The following is a 10,922-nucleotide window of genomic DNA, read 5'->3' as shown; positions in this document are numbered from 1 at the left end:
TGTGTGTGAGTGTGTGTGCGTGTGCACGTGTGTCCATCCGTCTGTCTGGGGTTTGTTTAAAAGACCTTGCCAAATAACTCTGTGCTTATGCAGGAGTTGTGACAGTGGAAGGATCTAAGCTGACTAAGAGGGCCGTTTGTCTGCACTCCTCACCAGCGCCGCCTCAGCGCTGGTGAGGAGCGCAGACAAACGGCCTCTTAGAGGATCACACCCAAACACTGACACCAACATGACGGGGAGAACACACTTCACATCTTCGCACAGGTACACACACACACACACGCGTGTGTGAAAACGGTGACAATGAAGCCCTATGGGTGCAGACTGAGAAGAGAGCTTATGGCTTAATACCCAGGGAGGTTGTGACACTTCACAGATCCTCTCCGCTCTTCAGCGCCACCTCTAATCCCTCTCCACCCCTCCCCCCTCCGCCCCCCCGTGTGTGCAGACGTTGCCGCTGGCAGCCATCCCTCACACCAGGCCAGCAGCACAAATAAACACGGAGCAGCGCTCTGTCAGCGGAGCGCCGCCCCTCTGCACGCTGCAGCCTGTCTCTGTCTACCCCTGGAGGAGGGAGGGGGGGGGGGGAGGAAGGAGGGAGGGGGGGCAGGGAGGAAGGGAGGGAGGGAGGGGGGCAGGGAGGGAGGGAGGGGGGCAGGGAGGGAGGGAGGGGGGGCAGGAGGAAGGGAGGGAGGGGAGGGGGGCAGGGAGGGAGGGAGGGAGGGAGGGGGGCAGGGAGGGAGGGAGGGAGGGAGGGGGGCAGGGAGGGAGGGAGGGAGGGGGGCAGGGAGGAAGGGAGGGAGGGAGGGAGGGGGGCAGGGAGGGAGGGAGGGAGGGGGGCAGGGAGGAAGGGAGGGAGGGAGGGAGGGGGGCAGGGAGGGAGGGTGGGAGGGGGGCAGGGAGGGTATCTATGATGACTGTGTGTGTTACCAAACACACTTCCGCAGCCCTCTACACACACACACACACACACACTTACGGAACATGGTCATGTACTGCAGTGGCTGGAGACCCCAGTTCCCCCACAGCGTGTTGTAACCATGGCTACGGGCGTAGCTGGCCAGGTTGAATGCAGGTTCCGTGCCAAATGAGTCCAGGACACGAAAGCGACACCTGGACACAACAGAACAGGGTCACCTGACAAACAAGATGAAGAGCAGCTTCTCTTGAGTCCTCATGTTGAAGTCCACTCCTATCTGAGATAACACCAGCACATTGACCGTAACCTCGAAGCTCACAGTGAGAAGGTAAAAACCACAGTAGTGAGAACAGACAAACAGCAACCGGACATGGAGGTGATGGTCCAGTGAACCCTGGCCCTGCTACGTACTGGTAGTGCTGGAAGGCCAGACCCATGACCCCCTGGAGGTGGGCGAGGCCATGGTAGTCTGTGTAGACCAGGTCAAAGGTCAACGGCCACTGGATTGGGCAGCTTCCTTTTTCCAGGTGCCGCCCCTATCAGACTAGCCAATGCAAACACACACAGTGATGTCAGAGAGGGGGCGGGAACAGGGCTGGTACTGTGAGAGTGACCAATAAGAACTGAGGGGTGGGAGCAACAGTGACAGCAGGAAGTGTAGCAGGTAGACAGGAAGTGTCACCTGCGCAGGTGTTCCTGGGAGGCGGCGAGGGTCAGGTTGTGTCCCAGGATGACCAAGCTGGCGCTGACGTCGGCCCACTGCACCAGCTCGCCCAGAGGACCCCCCTCTCCACCATGGACCCGAATCGCTGGCCTGCCACCCCCGCCAGCACCCCAGGGTACAGCAGCACCTGGAGGGAGGTGGAGAGTGGGGGGGGGGGGGGTTGAGGGTGTGTGTGTGTGTATATGAGCGTGTGTGCGTGTGTATAGGTGTGTGTGGCCCACCTTCATCTGAGGAGAGCTGTGAGAGGTGTTGATCCTGCGGCCAGCCCTGATCCAGTGCCCAGACAGCCTCTCCGCCCTGGACCGGATGAAGCTCACCGCAGGACCCTTCCAGCGGCCAATCACCTCGTACAGCAGGCCCAGGGTTGTCCGAACCTGTGCCTGGGAGAAAAAAGGGAGGGGCAGATGACAGAGTGGTAGTATTCGCTGATCCTACAGATGTACCATGACGATTTAAAACTGTAGGATGTTACTGTGTCAGTTACCCTCTCTGAGTGGGGGCTGGGGGGGCGGTGCCAGGGCGGGGTGGAATGGTTCGTTCCAGGTCGGGGGGGGCAGAAGTCCTCTCTCTGGCTCAGGTAGGTGAGAATGGAGCAGATGGTACCATCCACCCCATAGAAGCCATAGCAGGGGTCCGACTGCCAGCGGGCTAACAGGAACTGACCATGGAGGTGAGAGAGAGAGAGAGAGAGAGAGAGAGAGAGAGACAGAGAGAGAGAGACAGATGGAGAGAGAGAGAGAGACAGAGGGAGACAGAGAGAGAGAGAGACAGAGGGAGAGAGAGAGAGAGAGAGAGAGAGAGAGAGAGAGAGAGAGAGAGACAGAGGGAGAGAGAGAGAGAGAGAGAGAGAGAGAGGAGAGAGAGAGAGAGAGAGTGAGAGAGAGAGGAGAGGAGAGAGAGAGAGAGAGAGAGAGAGAGAGAGAGAGAGATAAATAAGGAAGGAATGAAAGAAGGAAATTAGGAGGTTTTAAAGACTTGAAACTTTGCACGTGCATAAAAACACAAAAATATTACAGATACTGAATAGCACACACACACACAGGCACACACACTTTGTAGCAGATGTGTAGTGTTGTATCTCACCTGCACCTTGTCAGCACACAGGGGATAGGCAGGGTCAACAGGAATCTTACACTCCTCACCACCTGAGACAGCAACCAGCACACAACCTCATTTAGATTCACTTCCCTCCACTAGCTTCACCGTGACTAACTAGTTATGCTTATTGATCGACTGCTTGGTTGAACAGATTCAGATGAATTGGTTGTATTAGCTTATTGTGGAATTAAAGTTGTTGGGTAATAGCTGTGCTCTGGTGACCGTCTCCAAACCAGTCCAGTCAGCAGCAAGGGCGGGAGAGTGAGTTCTCTGTGTTCTGTTTCCTGTAAGTCCCCGGCCTGCTTCCCTCCCTGAACCAATCACCTGCAGTCAACCCCCACCCCCTCACAGGCATATCTACACACACACACACACACACACACAATGAAACCCCCACACACCTCCAGTAACCCACCTCCCTCCCACCCCTTGCCAAGACACACAACCTCCGCTGTGTAAAACAAGCTTGTGAAACCAGTGGGAAGACAAAGACAACAGCACTCCCAGTCACACAGCCAAGGTGAGAAGGCCTGAAAATGGGGGGGGGGAGCGAAAACAGTCCTACCCGCCGACGGGCTGGTGAAAGGACTCTTGGGTAATTGAGCCACTCTTTATTGGTCTGAGGTAATGTTAGGGGGGGAAGGGGTGAGGGTGCATAGACAGGCGGGAGGCAGACGGGAGGATGGGTGAGTCAGGGGGGGGGGTCAGGTGGCATGTGCAGTATGAATCATAACTTTATTCTGGGTGGTGAGCTTTGCTCCCTTGCTCTCTCTCTCTCTCTCTCTCTCCCTCTTTCTCTCTCCCTCTCTCTTTTTCGTTCTGTCTCCCTCTCTCTCTTTCTCTCCTGTCAATTACCCCAACTCCCCTCTCTCGCTGCCGCCCCCCCTCCATCCCGATCCTCTCTCTCCTCTTTCCTTACCCCTCTCCCTCTCCCTTCCCGCCCTCTCCTCCCTCTCTCATGCCAGGCGTAACCCGACGCCCACCTGACACCTCTCCAGGGGGTTGTTATGGAGACGTAAAAGCCTTTCCTCCCCGCCGGCGTGCCGCTGGCAGGCCCGGCGCTGAGCTCTCTGGGACCAGTTAAAGCCCCGCTCAAGGACTCCCTCCCTCATATTCACCTGTATCCACTCACCTCTGACCCCCCCATGCTTTACCCCCTCCATCATGGCCGCCTTGTTAACTTCACTGTGTCGTTAACCTGCTGTACTGCCGTTAAGCGGCGAGCTGGCTCACCGTGTTAAAGTAACACCTTGGCTGGCAGTCGGAGCACCTGATTCAACCAAACACTGGAGCCCGTAGCATGCGCTGGAGGCCTGACTGGTGCGGGGAGCAGACATGCGCTCGTTTCGAGAGGCCAACTTAAACAAGAGGGGGGCGTCAGGGGGTACGCCTGCAACAGGGTCGACTGGCAGCCCTGGCGGGTGTCGTGGTAACAACAGCACCCTGTGAGACACATCTGAACCTGGGGTCACGGGTTCAAATCCTAACCCACACACCCCTAAGTCATCCGAATGACTGCAGCAGGTAGATTTAGATGGGATTGATTGTAATGGTCTGGGTGTAGTGCTTGCTGCAGGATGTTTGCTGTTAGTAGGTCAGGGTGGTGGTGGTGGTGGTGGGGGGGGTGACCTGTCTGCTGTCAGTGTATGGTCAGACTGAGTGAGGGGGTGGGGGGTGAGGGGGTGGGGGGTGAGGGACTGTGGGGCGAGGCCGTACCGGTCTGCTGTGCTCGATCAGTGTGTGGTGGTTGTCCTGGTGTGTGAGAGGGGTGGAGGTCTAGGCGGTCCAGTTTCTGGGCCAATCTCTGGAGCTCCTTCTGGACGGAGCGCACCAGGCCCTCCTGGTCTTGACGGAGACTGGATCACACAGGCACACATGCACAGACACACACACACACACACACAGACACACACAGACACACACACACAGACACACACAGAAGAATGCAGACACATGAACTCACTCAAGTCACATTCATCGTTATCCACGTTCCTAATACACGATGCGCGCACTCACAGAACTCATTTTGCAACCTGCGCAATTTCAGCGACGCCAAGACAACTAGAGGCACTGTGAGTTACTGAGTGGTAGCAGGACAGTACCTCTGCAGCAGGGCGCTGAGGTACTGGGCGCTGAGGTCCTGGCTGGCTGGCCGCAGGCCCTCCCTCTCCTGGGCCAGCCTCTGGACCTGGGAGCGCAGAGCCTCCAGCCTCAGGGCCAGCCTCCGCACGCTGGGGCCCCCACGCTGACCTGGGGGATGGAGAACAGCACCTCAGCCATCGCATCCTGAATACACAGCGTTCCCTGACCCCTACCTTGACTCTGACCTTGACTCTGTCTCTGACCTTGACTCTGACTCTGACTCTGACCTTGACTCTGACTCTGACCTTGACTCTGACTCTGACTCTGACTCTGACCTTGACTCTGTCTCTGACCTTGACTCTGACTCTGACTCTGACCTTGACTCTGTCTCTGACCTTGACTCTGACTCTGACTCTGACCTTGACTCTGACTCTGACCTTGACTTTGACCTGATCTGATCTTTCTGATCATTCTGCTGTATTTTCTATGAGCACTATTTGGATAAAAGTGCCTGCTAAATGACTAATGAACTGCATATTTTATACATGTTTATACGTATTTATAATGGATTTATTGGTATTATTGTGATTGTATAAACCATGAAGAGAATCATGTCATATTTGATTATATTACCAAAGCATTTGATATTTCATACAGTGTGTCAAATACAATACTGCCCTTTGATATAAAATGTTATTTCATCATGAATGTTACAACACATAATTTACTTTAGCTGAGTTGATTTGAGTTATCATTATACAGTGTACATTTTCCACATTACACATGGCAATGGGTGCGATCCTTTTTACAGAGTGAAGTTTCCAGAATGACTATTTTAGGACAGATAAAGATTGTAATGAGTCATAATTCCTGACAAGAAAATATTGTTGGAGCGGTAACTGGAGCTTTTCACGTAATTACCATCTTCTAGCGTTTCTTTGTGGTCACATAATCCCCCCCCCCCCCACACACACACACACACACACACACACACACACACCCACACACACACACACCCCCCCCCCACACACACACACACACACACACACACACACACACACACACACCCACACACACACACACACACACACACACACACACACACACACACCACACACACACACACACACACACACACACTCCAAGACCTACATGAATATTTACACAGACGCCGTAACGCTAACCCTTAGCTCAACTTGGTGACATCATCTGTCGATCTAAAGTCATATTAAGGTCAGGTTTCACCACTCACCTCTCCCACCCAACCAAACCCTTTAATACTAGTCAAAGATGCAACAAGGACCAGGGCAGTGTATTACTGAAATTAGAGATGTATTGGACAATTTTATTTCAAACTATATTCTCTAAAGGATGAACGCCCCAAGGTCACTACAAAACCAACAGCTTGACTATACAGTTGTCCATGGTACTCTAAAACCCACCCACTTCACGAGTCAGTCTAGTCAATGTGTTTGGCCGACCTAAACACTAGTCCCTCTCCTGCTCTGAAAAGCCCAGTGATCCTGTATATGTACACAGATACCAAGGCCATAATCATAATATATATTGGGGGGGACACCCCCCCCCCCCCAATATTCAAATCTGGTCAAAATGTCCCACCCCCAATATATTGATATAAAAATATAAATGCAAATATAAATGTGCTACGCTACGACAGGCAACTACACACACTGTCAAAAATTATCATAAAAAATTTAATGAAAAATAAATAAATGTGTCCCCCCCCCAATGTTGACTCCATGGCTACGGCCTTGACAGACACACACACACACAGTAACCCACCAGCCCAACATGTAGATTGCCAGAACTCTTAGAGCCAAGGTGTTGTGAAATAGTGTGAGTGTGTGTGTGTGTGTGTGTGTGTGTGTGTGTGTGTGTGTGTGTGTGTGTGTGTGTGTGTGTGTGTGTGTGTGTGTGTGTGTGTGTGTGTGTGCGTGTGTGTGTGTGTGTGCGTGTGTGTGTGTATGTGTATGTTAAAGAGCCTGCTGGCGAGAATTTAAGGGCCTGTCAGGGAGGGGAGATCAAGGGCATCTTGATTGGAACATTAGCATTATGACTTAAGTGCTGCTAGGAGGTCCATAAACGTACTGTTGGCGCACAAATGGAGGGTCATGGTAACTACACCTTAAAGCGGTGCCACTGGCTTTTTGGACTGAAACTGGTTGGTGGGCTCTATAGGTTGGATGGAGAACATTTGGTGGAACTTGAAGTCATAAATGGTTGGGGGGGGGGGGGGGGGGGGGGGGGTATAGGCTAACAAGAGACTCTCTTGTGGGTTGTACCCCTACCAAATAGCATACATGTTAACTTAATAAGTTCAATGACTGTTTAGACAGTTCTGGAAGACTGGCACCTTTCATGGCTCCCCTCTACATCTCTCACTGCCAGGCTTCCCCATTGGTAGGGGAAAGCAGAGGACAGGAGGACTGACATCACCACGGGGCTACCAGCTAAATGTGTGTGTCTTGTGTGCGTGTGTGTGTGTGTGTGAATATAAATGCATGTGTGTTACCATGTTCCTCTGAGGACCCTACTGCCGGCTCCTCTCTGGCTCCCCCTGGTGGCACCCACAGCCCCTGCAGCAGCAGAGTGAGCACGGACACACACAGACACAGCCCCAGACAGCCACTGTGGAGAACAAGCAAACACAAGCTCTAGAAAACATCTGTATCATGATTCAAGGGGAACAGGACGAGCGTTTACAAGCCAAACGCGCTAGTTCATGTCCTGCCTCAATCGAAAAAGGATTTGCTATCCACTTTGGCTTCATTGGTCTGAACAATGATGTCACTGCTCTGTCATACTGTCAGAGGGTAGAACAAAGCACTTTATTGATTCCCAGAGCAAAATCAATCGGCCTTTGGTTACTCTTCCTGTATATCTGTCGTGCAGGACAACCTTGTGTGAGGTCAGATCAAGAGCATGGGGCGGTGGTAATAGAGATCACATCGTCCAGTAATGCATGTAAATCTGAAGAGGAGCAAGCAAGCGAACTGTTCCGTGAGCAGACGACATCAAATGGGAGCTGTTTGCTGTCAAAACAAGCGTTTGGAAAGTGATGTGCCTTCGTGGTGTGTGGTGGCCTGAGAAGCCATGCCTTTAGGCTCAGGCTCGGGTTTTACTGGGCCAGAACAGGCCTGGGCCTTTCTTTGGGCTTGTCGCCATGACCCATGTGTTCCAATGCAACACACACAGGCCAAGCTAAACACACCGGCTCACAGAGGCCAGATCTCTCTTGCTGCTTATAAACCTCCATAACAGGAAAATCGCCCCACTTCTGTTAGCTAAAACTCTCCACACAAACATGTGGGTATAGTTCAGTGGTAGAGCATTTGTAGGGCAGATCTGACTTCAGGTTCCAGGTACAAATCCATCTTGTATGTCACTTCTTAAAGCGTCTTAAAGTTTTCGGCCAAGTTCAAACTAAGCAGATTCCACTCATGAACCAGAAATGAATTATATTCAAATTTGATGAATTAGGTTTAAAGAGAACCCCCGTACTGGAATGGTAGTTCTCCAGAATCAGCATGAGAGAGTGAAGAACTACACTGCATCATTCCACCTGCACTGAGTGTCGACGACAAGCCAGTCACATATACCCACAGTAGCCGCTCTGTTAAATGACAGAAGGTACCATGCAGAGGGTGGGTGCTGTGTGGAACATCTACGGGTGGGGTCTCACCTGCGTGGTCGCAGCGTCAGACGCATGTTCCTCCGTCTGTCAGAGAGGGTGTCTCCCTGTCAACACAGAACACACGCTTCAGACTACATCACTCTACACACCACACACATCACTGGCTTCGGCTACCATGACTCAGGGTAATGAAAACAGGGTTGAAATGCTTTCATCACAGCTTCATTTGTTCCACTAACATTACACTGCAGCTCCATCCAGAAGATACACACAAAGACAGACCATACAACAGACAAAGACAGACAAACATAGAAAAACATACACACAGGCATCACACACACACACTAACCTTCTTGGAACCCAGTCACAAGTGGGCAGCAACCATCGCTTCCTGTATCAAAATAGTCAGATGAAAAAGACGAGAGAAACATTGGAGGGTCTTTCTTTCAGTTTTTGTTTCTGTTTCCCTCCTTCCCTGGCCTTCCCTTTCTCTGTCTCCAGGCCTCTGAGTAGGCATCCTGCAGTTTCCAGGGAAACCCGACTCCCCTCTCCAGAACACAATACCCAGAGTGCAGCTTGGGCTTTTCACATATACAATAGGCGTCACGCTATTGGGTGTCACAGTCTCTTTCAGTCCAACTGCACCCGACTTAAGCCTTTTTTTGTGAATGGAAATACAACTGGGTAGTAGGCACTCTCTTGGCAGTGTATATTTATAAATGTTTCTATGTAACGGAAATTGCTTGCTGCTTTCCCTGTACACCATACACTCATAGGCTACATGTAGAATTTTAGCATGAATGGTTGAATAAATATAGCCTAATAATATGCACAAATCTATGTAAGTATACCACACTGTAGGGTTGTATGGTCAGGCAAAGAAATAAGAACGCATGGTTTGGTAGTATCAGTAACAGGTAGTGTCGGGACTTGACACCTCTGTGCAACTCATTAACGCATTACCTGACCAGACTGACTTCACTCCTACTCTGTACGTTATCTTCCTTCTCGCGGATCATTAATTTTTCAAGGTAGCCACGTAGGCCTACGGAAGTGAGGACTACCACTGTGATGGCCAGTGACTGCTTTCTAAACGAGTAGAAGATTGGTCGGGATAGAGTTAATCCAATTATACACAGTGTAAACCTCATTCTATTGGCTATTAATATTTATCGTCAGAACTTTCCATCAGTTTTTTAAGACCTACATGACATACATAGACATGTAAATAATAGAAAAGGCTGAGACAGGCATAATTCTATATTTTGCATTTTAATTATATTATAAATATAGAGGAAAAGAAAATAAATTGCTGCGCGTGCGTAGTACAATGTTAATCCGGTAGAGGGCAACCTCACACAAGTGTTAATTCTTACTGTTGGCTCTTGGTATTGGTGCCAGTCTTTGCCGGCTCAATATTGGAACGAGGGAAAGCCTAAAGGTTTAGAATGAAATCCGGCTCTATTGTCGAGATTAATTGAACGCAATTCTAAATTCTCAAGAGAGCATGAATGACGCATTACAGGAAGAGGTTAGAAATAACATATTTTCAGTTGCGAATACTTATTCACAAGTAGATAAACGTGTGAATGAAGGTATGCTGAATGTCTACGTGTATGTGTGCAAGCATCATGCACGTACGTGTGCACATGACGCATGCCTGGAAAAGTGCGTGCGTGCGTGTAGTGGTACAGTGTTTGAGGCGTGCAGAACCGGAAGGATTTGATGAGAGTGTAAACCTCCGGAGCTTGAACCTTAAGGCTTACTGGCTTAAACCCATCTGTCTCTCTGTGTGTGTCTCTCTCTGTCACACACAAGCACACACAGTTATGCACTGGCATCTAGTGTAAATCTGATGTAGCCTACTGTACAAATGGTGTGTGCTTGTTGTGCTTGTACACATGATGTGGCACAGGCTGATAAGGACACACGATTAGACAACCTCATCTGATATGAACTACTTCAACTGGCGCTTCAGTTGAGGCACCCAAAAAAAAGAAAGGGAAACAAGAGACAAATAAAATAGCCTCTCAGACATGTTTCTTCTTACACATGTAATGTGTCAACATTCTGGCCTTGTCAAGACAGTCCAAAAAGCAAATATTTTCTGCTTTAGGCCTGGTATGACCTCAGTCTCAATAGGCCTGGACATAGGCACAGCGTCCCAGCGTCGGCAACCTTCTGACCAACCAACCCTTCTGACCCATTTCAGCAGGATACTTGGCGAAGAATGTGGCGAGTGAAATGCTCGCCCCTTCCTGTCAGAAGATTATTACAGCAGCAAAAATCTAATTGGGGTAATTGGCTGAAGCTGTTTGACGGCAGCCATCTAAGTGCTCTTTGCATGCATATCCTGACCGCTGCCAAACAAACATGGACAAATGTATTACTAGTAGCCTACAGACTGGAAATGGGCTAGTTTCTAACACATTGTCTTTCTCTCT

General features: G+C 50.5%; 1 pseudogene; it reads right to left on the bottom strand.

Annotated features, from left to right (window-relative positions):
- Nucleotides 1–123: 123 nt before the first annotated feature.
- On the bottom strand, nucleotides 124–8,973 carry LOC134031688 (alpha-1,6-mannosylglycoprotein 6-beta-N-acetylglucosaminyltransferase B-like; annotated as a pseudogene).
- Nucleotides 8,974–10,922: the final 1,949 nt, after the last annotated feature.

Source organism: Osmerus eperlanus, chromosome 12, assembly GCF_963692335.1.
Source record: "Osmerus eperlanus chromosome 12, fOsmEpe2.1, whole genome shotgun sequence".
In the NCBI taxonomy this organism is placed as follows: Eukaryota; Metazoa; Chordata; class Actinopteri; order Osmeriformes; family Osmeridae; genus Osmerus; species Osmerus eperlanus.
The sequence above is the reverse complement of the archived record's forward strand: the minus strand, read 5'-3'. Positions and strand labels throughout refer to the sequence as shown.